This window comes from Mytilus trossulus, chromosome 4 (genome assembly GCF_036588685.1).
Source record: "Mytilus trossulus isolate FHL-02 chromosome 4, PNRI_Mtr1.1.1.hap1, whole genome shotgun sequence".
NCBI lineage: Eukaryota > Metazoa > Mollusca > Bivalvia > Mytilida > Mytilidae > Mytilus > Mytilus trossulus.
The window spans coordinates 25,643,033-25,656,298 of record NC_086376.1 but is presented as its reverse complement, the minus strand read 5'-3'; the positions used below and the strand labels follow the sequence as shown (position 1 = coordinate 25,656,298).

Here is a 13,266-nt window from a genome sequence, read left to right as displayed (position 1 = left end):
TGTCATGCATGGCTCTAGGTATTGCGAATAACGGCACCAAATACTGAACTATGAGCAAATTCAAAACGGAAAGTCCCTAATCAAATGGCAAAATCAAACGCACAAACACTAACTTGGTACAGCTAGCTTTTTCTTAAATGTTCGAAAATGGTGGGTTAGTACCGCTGTTCAATAGTCAAAATTCGGGTAACAAACTAAAACCGAGACATATCAACTAATGAGGAAAACCATTTTAAGAAAAAATTGTAAGTTGAACCCTTTTTTATGACTAGCTAAACCTGTCACTCATATGGCAATGTTAGAATGCAATGATACACTTAAATGAATGGTTGCATTTGTAATTTTCCAAATACTAAGGTTTTTCTACCTCAGGCATATATTACCTTAGCTGTATTTGGCAAAACTTTTAGGAATTTTGGTCCTCAATGCTCTTCAACTTCGTACTTTATTTGGCATTATTAACTTGTTTGGATTCGAGCGTCACTCATGAGTCTTTTTTTTTTAGACGAAACGCGCGTCTGGCATGTTTACAAAATTTAGTCCTGGTATCTTTGATGAGTTTTTTTCTACAATGATGATAATACTTTCCTATGTGAACGTTTATTCATATTATGGTTTGCAAATCAAATTAATAGCTTAATATCTTCGATGTGTTAAAAAAAAACCCACTGCACCGACGATACTATTACTGGGCGTTTCGTCACTGATTGTATCTTAATTCATGTAATCGGTAGTCATACATGCTAACATGGGATTTCGTTGATGCTGTCATTTTCCATAGATGTCGCAATTATCTAAAACACTAAAGGTTTTTCCCTGATGTATACATGACTTTTATTTGAACTTTTTATGTCAATGCTGTTCGTTATTGCTTTAGTTTTTCAAACGATTTTGGCATGCATTTTTATTAAGATAAATGTTTACTATAGGACAAAACTTATTTCTTGCGAGTCAAATTATAAATCTGGGTATTTTAGTTTTGCGCAAAAAATATAGTTTCAACTATTTCATTTTCAAACTGTGGCTATGTTGATAAAACTTGATGTTCTTAGTCCTATAATCCTAGCTGTTTGCTTTGAATTCTTTCAATGCCTTCACATGACAAGTATCAATGGTTGTAGAATATCCAGCCCAGTCTTTAGTTTTCAATGTATAATGTTCTGTTTGCCTGTTTGCATTTTCATCTTTTCTACATTGATTTCAGAGATTTACTGTTTGATGGTTTTTGATTATATTCCATATTAACATGATTTTTCGGAAACTTAATGATTTTATACTGTCATAATTTTTAAAAAGACATGAAAATTTTTACGTCGTTTAATTTTTTTCAAGGTTTCTATTTGGAAGCCTTTTTTTACTTGATTAAAAAAAATCATATTCATGATTCTTTTAACCTTCTTTGTTTTGTTTTACGTATATGCAAATATTTCTATCTTGATTCTCTTTGAAGCAATAGCGTATTCTCTTCTAAACTACCATTATTAGATAGATCAACTGCCTTTCATATTATATATACAAAAAAAATCATGTTTGTATAGCGAATTGAAAAAGTAAAAACGGGAATAATCAAACTATGAAATAAACAGGACAGTATGATAAACTAAAATCCAATGAAATCAATTGATTTATTTGCTGCATTTCTACTTTGTAATAGCAAAGAATTTAATCGATAAATACCTGATCTTCAATTGTAAGCATGCTTCCGGTAATAAGAATACGATATCACTGAAGAAACGATATAGGTATGATCGACAACGTTTACATCAAATGGTTACGAAAGATTTAACAATGCTTGGATATGAAGAAAACCCAGATGTGGGATAAAAGTCAATGAGATAGCAACACATCGATACAATTTATATATCCTAGAAATAACCGAAGGACATCTATATGTGTTTGCTTCTTATCTTATATACATATGTGAAATCAATAGTTCTACAAGAACCTGGTGCCAGTCAACATTCCTGATCAGACATCGTCGGTCCGACGGTACCGGCTTTAGGGAATATATATATATATATACAATGGTAGGACATCACTGATAACAAACAATGCATTAGGCAACCAAATTCTTTGTATGCATTATAGCATAATCATTTAATCTATTCGTTTGATGTGTTTGATCTTTTGATTTTGCCATTTGATTAGGAACATTCCTTTTTTAATTTTCCTCGGAGTTCAGTATTTTTGTGATGTTCCTTTTTATTACCGGTCATCGATTTATTCGGCAAGCAACCTAAAACTTGTTTTACATTTAAACTGAATATGTAAAGGGTACATCTGTTGTTCGTTGACTTAAATTAACCTTGTAAAACAAGACTTTATACTATGCAAATATTTTGAAAGGATAAAAGTTATCGGAAAGAGATAATGACTGATATTCAGTAGTATGCCTCAGGTGAAAGAAATTTCAGGCATGTAATTAATTTTCTTAGTATACCTACGAACAAGGAAGCTGTTTCTGACATGTGGGTTGTATCTATCATCCAAACGATTGCCATCGATAATCATTCAATCAAATGGACAAAATAAACTTGTTCCTCAATTTTGAAAATATAAGCATTGTTAGACCAATAGGCGTCAATGGCTTCTATAGATAATAATGTACATAATGAAATACAGATTTCTCTTTAATTTAAAAAAAAAAAACATTGTTGGGTAATATTTCCATTTATATATTATTTATATAATAATATAATACTACTAATAATAATCATCCTATGTTGTCAATGATTTCTTGTAAAAGTTTAGATTAAACATTCATATCAAACGACAACGGCTAGTTTTTACTACTAACAATATTTTCCTCTGAGTTATTTTACTATTTTTTTTTTAATGAAACCATTTCTTATAGGATTCCGTTACCGAAAAAGTACGTGGACGAAAAGACAATCTCTTAAATTAAAAAAAGAATTTCCAAAGGAAGGCAAGTTGTAAATGAATTAAATAAATGTAAGTTCATTAATAAGATGAGTTAATGAACATTGACGATCTCTGAAAAGGTTACCGAAGAACAGACTGAAAAGTATATACTTAATTGCTTCTTTGAATTTAAAATCCCTCGTTGTCATCTCGATAAATGGACGACAAAAGATCAAGAAAAATAGCACAATAAGCAACATTAATGAAGAATACGTACCTATCTTAAACTCATTGGTATAACATTCGTTTTATGTGTTTGAGCTTTAGATTTTGCCATTTGATTAGCGACTTTCCGTTTCGAATTTTCTATACAGCCAGCATGAACGGTTGCGTATCTAGGTCAAATATGTCAATTTCCCAAAGCAACACATTTCAGTCATAACAAATGAATTAGTAACAACACTTGCATCTTTTAAGAGTTTGGAAGTGTATAAATTAATGAAATATATTAGATGCATGTCAATTTGATAAAATGCATTATTCTGCAGTAGTCAATATACGCATGTGCAAACAAATTTTATTGGATTTAGAGCATGGCTTTATTCACAAAGCGAAAGAAGCACGTCATATTAGAATAAGTTATAAAATTAAATCAAAGTACTGATTGAAATCAGATATAACATGAATTTTATTACATAACTATATTCAACATTAATACAATGTAAAGCACTATCTTTAGAATTCCGTGCATTCTGTCATTAGTTGCAACAACACATTGTTTGCGATGCTCAGTGAATCTCTAATAATTAAATACGAACAGGAAACGGGAGAACAAAATAAAACATTGTTTTCATGATAACATCTTTATTACCCTTGAACAACTTTGCCATTTCACTTTTCGACAAGAAACTTACGTCATATGAAACTAATGATATTAATGACAGTAACCCAAATTATCAATTAATAATTCATTGCTTTCCAACATTCTCCTATTACTTTACTTCTGTTTAATTAATTATACTGGAGGAGGTTACATTGTCGGCGATATGATTATTCCTTTCTTTTTGGAAAGAAATGTAAATACCTTTTGTTAAGCTGAGGGATTACTAACATTATTCAAGTTACTGTTATTTGTCTATTTGTCTTTTTCATATTTATCCATGGCTTTGTCAGTTTATTTTCGATTTATGAGTTTGACTGTTCCTCTGGTATCTTTCGCCTCTCTTTTAAAATATTCTTCTGCTATTGTTTGTTTTTAGAGGTAGACATATATCGCTACGTGTGATTCAACTTAGCTTTACTTTTGACGAAAGTATTAACTTGTTGTCTCTTTGACACATCCCACGTTTCCGTTTTCAATTAAAGGTGACAAAAGATAGCAATGAAAAAGCAACAAACATGGTTACAGGTAACATTTAGATTTAATTCTTGGTGCATCGAATTACATTGTCAGTTTAAGCTTCTATACATTGTTCTTTGTTTGTGCCAGTTATGTTTAATATGAAAAGTAAGTGTTTTGTTTATAATTTCCTGTCTTGTCGCAGTCCTGATTATTTTGATATATAATGATACCAGTCTCAACTGTGTGATTCAATATGTTTTACACACTATGTTAGATATAAATCTATATTATATTATATACCATACCTGTGGGATCGTTGGTTAAAATTGAAATATCCTTGATAAATGGTCCCTACATTTCTTAGGTTGTTGCAATATTGAACTAAAGCAACCAATAAAACCTGTAGTTTTTTTCTTAACCCGGGCAATATGTTTTTGTACTCAATTTACCAGGTAGTTGTCTTGAATGTTTATAAATTCAAACCAGTGGACATTTTAATTGGCAACAGTAGTCTACAGATATTCGAATCTCAGCAATCAATACTAAGAAAAGCAAAACAGTCCTTTTTAGAGTTCATGCGCCAGACGCGCTTGTATTGAACGATCAAAGCCTTATACTCAAAGCCAATGATGCTTAAAGCCGAAACAGTGGAAGAGCTATTTGACCAAATTATTTCATACATCATTCAGTACTAAAGGACTGAAAACTCAGCTAGTTATAGTCAACCAGCAGCGATAGAGACCCATTGCTGTATAAATGTCATGCATATAAAGGTCCAAATTCAGGCATTCAAAAAAGGATCGGTTGCGTCGAAAGCAGTGTAAGCGTCTTATGTTATTATACTGCAGAATTATAAATTTACTTTGCAATAAAAATATTCTTATAAAAATTCCTAAAGAAAAAACGTTATTCATTAGCCGTATTTGGCACAACTTTTAGGAATTTTGGGTCCTCAATGCTCTTCAACTTTGCATTTATTTGGCTTTTTAACTATTTTGATCTGAGCGTCACTGATGAGTCTTATGTAGACGAAACGCGCGTCTGGCGTATAAAATTAAAATCCTGGTACTTTTGATAACTATTTGAATCAGACTTCCTAACATATCATCCCCGCGATATAGCCTTTGTGTGCTAATGCGGCGTAAAGCAAACAGCAATCGATCAATCAATCAATCCTATCACAGCATGACTTTGTCTAAAGTTAAAACCGTAAGTACAAAGCTACAACTTTACACAAATGAGGTTCAGCGAATGCTTCTAATTGTTTGTTTTGAAATAAGATCCACTTTGCCAAAACCCTGTCTGAAAGTTCAACACTAGAACACGTTATCTTCTGTGGAAAGAATTTACAAAAGTCATTAGGATACTACTGAAACATTTGAGTAAAAATATATAATCTTTACACAACTCATTTGGATATAATCAATACTAGAACGTAATTACATTATCAAAATTTACCTGAATGCATGGATTATAACAGGTATAAGATATCACATAAGAAAGAGAAAGTCAATTCTAGGATACATGTTTCATAGTTCATATTTTTCGACACTCCACGAGGTATGAACAATCAATGATAATGATCTTATAGGATTAAGAAAATTAAGAAAAATGTATAGACTTGTTACAAGTCATCTACTTGTTTTTGTCTTTCCAATGGAATGAAGTCGATTAAAATTTTTGATAAAAAAACAAATGAAAAATTTAAATTTCAATCATAGATTTTAAAATCGATTTGAATATCGGATCATAATAACTAGTTCTCACGGAAAAAAACTCAAATAAGAAATGCAAAATTGCAAAAATTTGTTAAAACAAATTAAGGGATCTTTTTATAGTCCTCACGGCCATCTGCTTTAATATGCCTAGACTCTTTACAAACTTATCTTAAAGTAGTTGTATATAAACGGTAAAAATGCAAAATAAAAAAAAAAGTGCTGATTCGAAAAATGTGTTATCACCAATTTTATCAAATGTGGATTGTATATCTTGCAATTCAAAAGACAAATTGATGTGTTAGTATATTGCATTAAAGAGATATTAATCTATCAATCAGAATAAAACTTTCTTCATACGTTTAATTGATAATGGTATTAAAGCTATTATTGTTATCGCATATTGATATTTGTATGTTGCTGAAAAAAATCAAAGATCTGAGTGAATAACATGTATGAACAGTTTGATGAATTCTGGAGGACTTCAAAGATAATCATACAATTGTCTGAAACATTCTACATATGTCTTACTCCTGTACCAAATTAGGAATATGACAGTTGTTATTCATTAGTTTGATGTGATTGAGCTTTTGATTATGCCATCTAATTAGGTACTTTCCTTTGTCAATTTCTTCAGTGTTCAGTACTTTTGTGATTTTACTTTTTTCCTGGGCTTCTCTAATATTTCCCTTAAAATAATATTGCATTAAATCAATCTCATATAGACTATTATTTAAACTTACTACCAAAAAGTAAAATAACAAAAATACCGAACTTTTAGGAAATTCAAAACGATAATATAACCGCATGAGGGGTGATGTATAAAAAGCAGAAGATGTTTAACAGTGTGAGAGAGATGTGGTATAATTGCAAATGAAACAACTATCTACCAGAGTTCATAGAAAGTTGATGCGATCAATTATATGCTATAGTACGGGGTTCAATGATAAGAAAATCCCATTTCACATAGTTAGCTATAAAAGAACCCGAAACAATTCAAACGAAAAAAACAACGGCATAATGTATAACAAAACAATTTTCGTTGTTGTTTATAGCGTACATCGTCATCATTTGGTCTCTAGTGGATAGTTGTGTCATTGGTAATCTTAGCACATCTCATTCTTTTTCATATGTAAAACTAAAGTGAGAAATATAAGACGTGGTGTTACCATTAAGCCAAAATAAAATAAACAAATAAAACGCAAATTCAAAAAGTAAATCAGAACGTTCTGATTTGCATTCAATTTGCCAATTTTCATCGGAAATATGTTGTTAAAACATAGCAATGTTATCTCAAGAAAATTACACTCAATAGGATTGTTTACGGTAGATAAATATGTAATTATATATACCAATTGATGAAAGAAAAACACATCTGGTGTTGTTTTAGACCTGCTGTTAGTATTTATACTTATTAGATTAATACAGGTGGAAAATATTTTCTAATAAGAAAAAAATCTACGTTGAATGATGCCTCACAGTTTAAAGATTACAATAAATAATGAGACAATTCCTATAAATGCGCTATTAATCATTGTGCATTCTCCTGATAACTTTGATTATGAATAAAAACTCTACAAAACATTTAATGCTGACACAGAACAACCGTTTTAGACACTTGATTAATTTGCTTTATGTTGTTTTTGAAGTAATATTGAAAATAAACATACTTTATGAGTCTTATAATTATTTGTTGGATTGATAAAAAAAAACGATAGAGCGTGTCATTTCTCATCCGAGTGGGAAAAAATATCTCAGCAGCGTTTATTAGCAATTACGAAATTTATTGCTGCTATTCTTCGTGATATCGTTTAAATTTATCTTGTATTTAAACACAATTAGAAACCATATGTATACATACACATTTACGTACACGTTTCATCTAGATGAAGATGTCGTGTTTCTTTCCTTTGGTTGTCGTTCCCTTGTTTTCCTGTTCTTTATAATTCCCGAATTTACAATGCTATTCTACTAACTGAACGTTAAACAACATTAGAAGAATCAGTTTCACCCAAAATGCTTCATTTTACACTACAAATCATGCGCCACTTGTTTGCATTATATCTGGTATCATTTGCAGCAAAAACGGAACTCTTCATTGAAATTTAACAACACCTCACAAATGAACTTTGATGTTCTCTTGGATAGCATTTGTGATTTTTTTTAACATGCCATTCAAAGGAATTTGTGCTTTAACGTCCATGTGCCGGTTTAATGAAGATATGATAGAAATCCTTTTATCATACAAATATACTGACTGTTTATATATATGACGGCAGTACATTCTGGTGATTTAACTTCACCTCGATTTCCTTCCATGGCTTGTACGACAATAGTCCTGGGTATTCCATATTTTACTGCATTTAAGGTATAGTAATTCATATAAAATAATATGGTATATGGTATATAAAAAACAGGCAACAGTAGTATACCGATGTTCAAAAGTCACAAATCGATGGAAAAAATCAAATCCGGGTCACAAACCAAAACAGCGGGAAACGCATTTAACCTAAGAGAATGACGACCCATATACATAGATTTTAAAATTGACTACAGTCCTTGTGCGACAGTTGTCATATATCATATATATCAGGTGCGCCAAATAACCGATATGCATATTTATCAAATATCTTCTTGGGTACTTTATAGATTAGTTAATATTCCATCAAATTATGGAGCAATAAAACAAGTACTTAATGAAATAAATAGGAATGCTGTTGAATACAGCAGAATTGGAATTATATAGTGGTGTTGTTCAAGGACAGACGTTACTGCAAGCGTATATTCATGTAAGCAGTGCATTCCTGTTTTGATCGGATATATTATCTCTACGTAATTTTACCCCAGACATTAAGACTATTCAAAAATACGAATGGTCTTAAAAGAAAGGCAACATATATGATACCCGAGAGACACTACGAGACTATTGTTCAGAGTTGTTCAAAATTGACTAAGTGCAGCCTGAAAAGACTGATTCAATATGTGTTTGACAAGTAGCGTCACTGATGAGTCTTATGTAGACGGAACGCGCGTCTGGCGTATAAAATTATAATCCTGGTACTTTTGATAACTATTTACACCACTGGGTCGATGCCACTGCTGGTGGACGTTTCGTCCCCGAGGGTATCACCAGCCCAGTAGTCAGCACTTCGGTGTTAACATGAATATCAATTATATGGTCATTTTTATCAATTTTCTGTTTACAAAACTTTGAATTTTTCGAAAAACTAAGGATTTTCTTACCCCAGGAGTAGATTACCTTAGCCGTATTTGGCACAACTTTTTGGAATTTGGGGTCCTCAATGCTCTTCAACTTTGTATTTGTTTGGCTTTTAAACTATTTTGATCTGAGCGTCACTGATGAGTCTTATGTAGACGAAACGCGCGTCTGGCGTATAAAATTATAATCCTGGTACTTTTGATAACTATTTGCACCACTGGGTCGATGCCACTGCTGGTGGACGTTTCGTCCCCGAGGGTATCACCAGCCCAGTAGTCAGCACTTCGGTGTTGACATGAATATCAATTATATGGTCATTTTTATAAATTTTCTGTTTACAAAACTTTGAATTTTTCGAAAAACTAAGGATTTTCTTACCCCAGGAGTAGATTACCTTAGCCGTATTTGGCACAACTTTTTGGAATTTGGGGTCCTCAATGCTCTTCAACTTTGTATTTGTTTGGCTTTTAAACTATTTTGATCTGAGCGTCACTGATGAGTCTTATGTAGACGAAACGCGCGTCTGGCGTATAAAATTTTAATCCTGGTACTTTTGATAACTATTTACACCACTGGGTCGATGCCACTGCTGGTGGACGTTTCGTCCCCGAGGGTATCACCAGCCCAGTAGTCAGCACTTCGGTGTTGACATGAATATCAATTATATGGTCGTTTTTATAAATTTTCTGTTTACAAAACTTTGAATTTTTCGAAAAACTAAGGATTTTCTTACCCCAGGAGTAGATTACCTTAGCCGTATTTGGCACAACTTTTTGGAATTTGGGGTCCTCAATGCTCTTCAACTTTGTATTTGTTTGGCTTTTAAACTATTTTGATCTGAGCGTCACTGATGAGTCTTATGTAGACGAAACGTGCGTCTGGCGTATAAAATTATAATCCTGGTACTTTTGATAACTATTTGCACCACTGGGTCGATGCCACTGCTGGTGGACGTTTCGTCCCCGAGGGTATCACCAGCCCAGTAGTCAGCACTTCGGTGTTGACATGAATATCAATTATATGGTCATTTTTATAAATTTTCTGTTTACAAAACTTTGAATTTTTCGAAAAACTAAGGATTTTCTTACCCCAGGAGTAGATTACCTTAGCCGTATTTGGCACAACTTTTTGGAATTTGGGGTCCTCAATGCTCTTCAACTTTGTATTTGTTTGGCTTTTAAACTATTTTGATCTGAGCGTCACTGATGAGTCTTATGTAGACGAAACGCGCGTCTGGCGTATAAAATTATAATCCTGGTACTTTTGATAACTATGTACAGAGAGGAAGAAAATTACGTATAGGACAGACAAAAAATAAAATAAAACGAATTTCAGAAAAGTACAAGAAGATGTAGTATTGGCGAATAACGATTACGATTTTATTGTATTTTAAAATGATGTTAAACTTATTTTCACAAAAGTAATATGTCAATAATAGCATTGGTACAAAAGAACTGGAGCCTATTAGATTTTAATATGATATATCAGAAACCACATTCAACATATTTTAGGGCAAAAGTTTTAACATGAAAAATATCTTTTGATTTGGAACAACATAGTAATAATTATCGGTGAATGAAGTTCCTTGAAACTCAAGAGACACAATTTAAAGTGAATTAATGGTCTTTGTAATGATGTCTTTGTTAAATAACATTTAATTAAATGAATAACATATAATTGTCTGCTCTGTTTATTTCATGTTTAGTTGTGATGCTAATACAAACCTTTCTGTCTGTAATTTCTCCATTAATAAATAACGTAATCAAATTCTCTCAGACAAAATTGAACGCATTTGTTTTACCTTTTTGGTTTATCTTTTAAATGTTTGTACCATCTAAAGCTTCATAAAGTTTTGAAATCTGGCGTATTCGCATTGAAATTGATACTTACGTTCTTTTCAGTAGTCTTTATAAATTGTCTTTTATTGTTTCATAAGGTATACAAATGTGTTTACGAACAAAAGATATACATATAATGTTTTATGTCTCATTTTATGATCATTGTTATATAATATTATGCTTCCAAAACCTTTTATTCGGTTCCTGGACTTTTATGTGAAATTTGTTTAAAAACCATTCCCTACGTTAAATTCTATTTTTGATTTTTCTATACATACCGAATCCTTCTTTTCATTGCATGTATATATCTTTCCTGAATAAAGTATCCATTTAATGCAACTGACATTTCTACAACATCCTTTTAGAAATAAAATATCAGAACCATTATATCAATACATTTATACCACACTTTTTTTTGGCATTAAATTTGTAGTTTATCAGTGTTTTTGTTATCCATAATACCATTATTTTAGAGTAAATTGCTTTTCCTGTATTATTTTTGTTTTGATTGTTCTTTCATTTCCGCCGTGTTTATCTGCTGATCACGATTACAAAGGGGGCGAAATCAAAAGTAAATTCTATCCAGCAAAATTTGCAAGAACATGTGCCTAAATAGTAATCAAAGGTACCAGGCTTATAATTTGATACGCAGGACGCGCGTTTCGTCTACATAATACTCATCAGTGACGCTCATATCAAAGTATGTCAACCACATCTATTACCGTCATGCAGCCACATTTAGTTTTATGTCTGATTGCATAAACACCAGCGATAGTTAGTGTCAGCTGATTATGTAAATATTAGTCTAAGGCAGGTGATATTTTCATATGAAAATTGGTATTTTCTTGCTCTTTTGAAAGAAAATAAATATACTTTCTTTAATGAGATACATCACATTTTAGTTTAAACAATTATCTTAAATGTAGACATAAATCTTAATCCCTGGGATTTGTTTTAGTCTCAGATGCATGATGTTTTTATTTTTAATTGTATTTGGCTATTAACTAGCTGTCACTTACTGCGAGTACTCTCAAATCGTACTTTCGTGTTGATACAATTTGTAATGTTAATGTTTACTTATTTAGTGTTATATTTCGTCTCTCCATTTTTGACTTTATACCAGCTTTGATGAGTAATTTGTATGACTTTTTTTGTTCTCCATTTATACTGTATACCTTACAACTAAATAATTTTTAATTACCTGTGTACATTATTCTAATTTGGCCGTATTATGTTCATGATTATGGTTTCCTTTCTGTTTAACATATCACCCCTTATTTTATTTATTTTGTATTTACATGTGTCATAGATTAAATTTATTCTTTCAGTGTATGTTCACTTGTGCACTCAGTGATGACTGCTGTTACCATTTTTTTACTATTTTACCGATTATGTCTGTTTTGTTCACGCATTGTTGTAAAAATAACGGAATTTGATGCGACTGTCATAAATGTGAGAGGTTTAGTGCTATAAAACCAGGTTCAATTCACCATTTTCTTTATTTGAAAATGTCTGTACCATTCGTTTGATGTGTTTTATCCTTTGAATTTGCCATTTGATTAGGGACTTTCCGGTTTGAATTTTCCTCGGAATTCAGTATTTTTGTGATTTTACTTGTAATAATATGTCTTTTGAATGAATTAAGGCATTTCAATATGTTTTTTATAATGTGTCTTTCTATGTTTGGAAGTTACACTATTGTTTCCGGTAAGAGTGAAGGGCGGTACCTATTGGAACGTTTATACCCGCTGCCTTTTGTTTAAACTTGCCTTAAGTCAAAAACCTGATGTTCAGTGGTTGTCGTTTGTTGATATGCTTCATACGTATTTCACGTATCTCATTTTTATATAGATTAGACCGTTGGTTTTCATGTTTCAATGGTTTTACATTAGTCACCTGTAGGGCCCTTTATAGCTTACTGTGCGGTGTGAGCCAAGGCTCTGTGTTAAAAGGCCGTATTTTGACCTATAATAGGTTACTTTTACAAAACGTGACTTGGAGGGAGAGTCGTATCCTTGGCAATCATACCATATCTTTTTATATCTATAATAAATCTGTAAGGAAAGATTAAAAAGTCATGTGGTAGTTAGCCTGGAACTATTATACAATATATTGAGGATATTACTCTATAAACAGCTCCTCTATGGAAGCTATCTATATTATAACCCGCTGATATGTGATTGTAGAGCCTACAATTCCCCTGGAAAAACAGACAAACGGATATTCACAAACAAAAAAGATGCAATAATTCCTACCATTTTACTGTCAATATTGTTACATTTAATATAC

General features: G+C 31.8%; 1 protein-coding gene across 1 annotated transcript in view; it reads left to right on the top strand.

Moving 5' to 3' along the window:
* LOC134714947 (neuronal acetylcholine receptor subunit alpha-10-like) overlaps positions 1–13,266 on the top strand; it is a 37,904-nt gene that overhangs the window by 15,890 nt on the left and 8,748 nt on the right. The gene's annotated exons all lie outside the window — the stretch shown is intronic.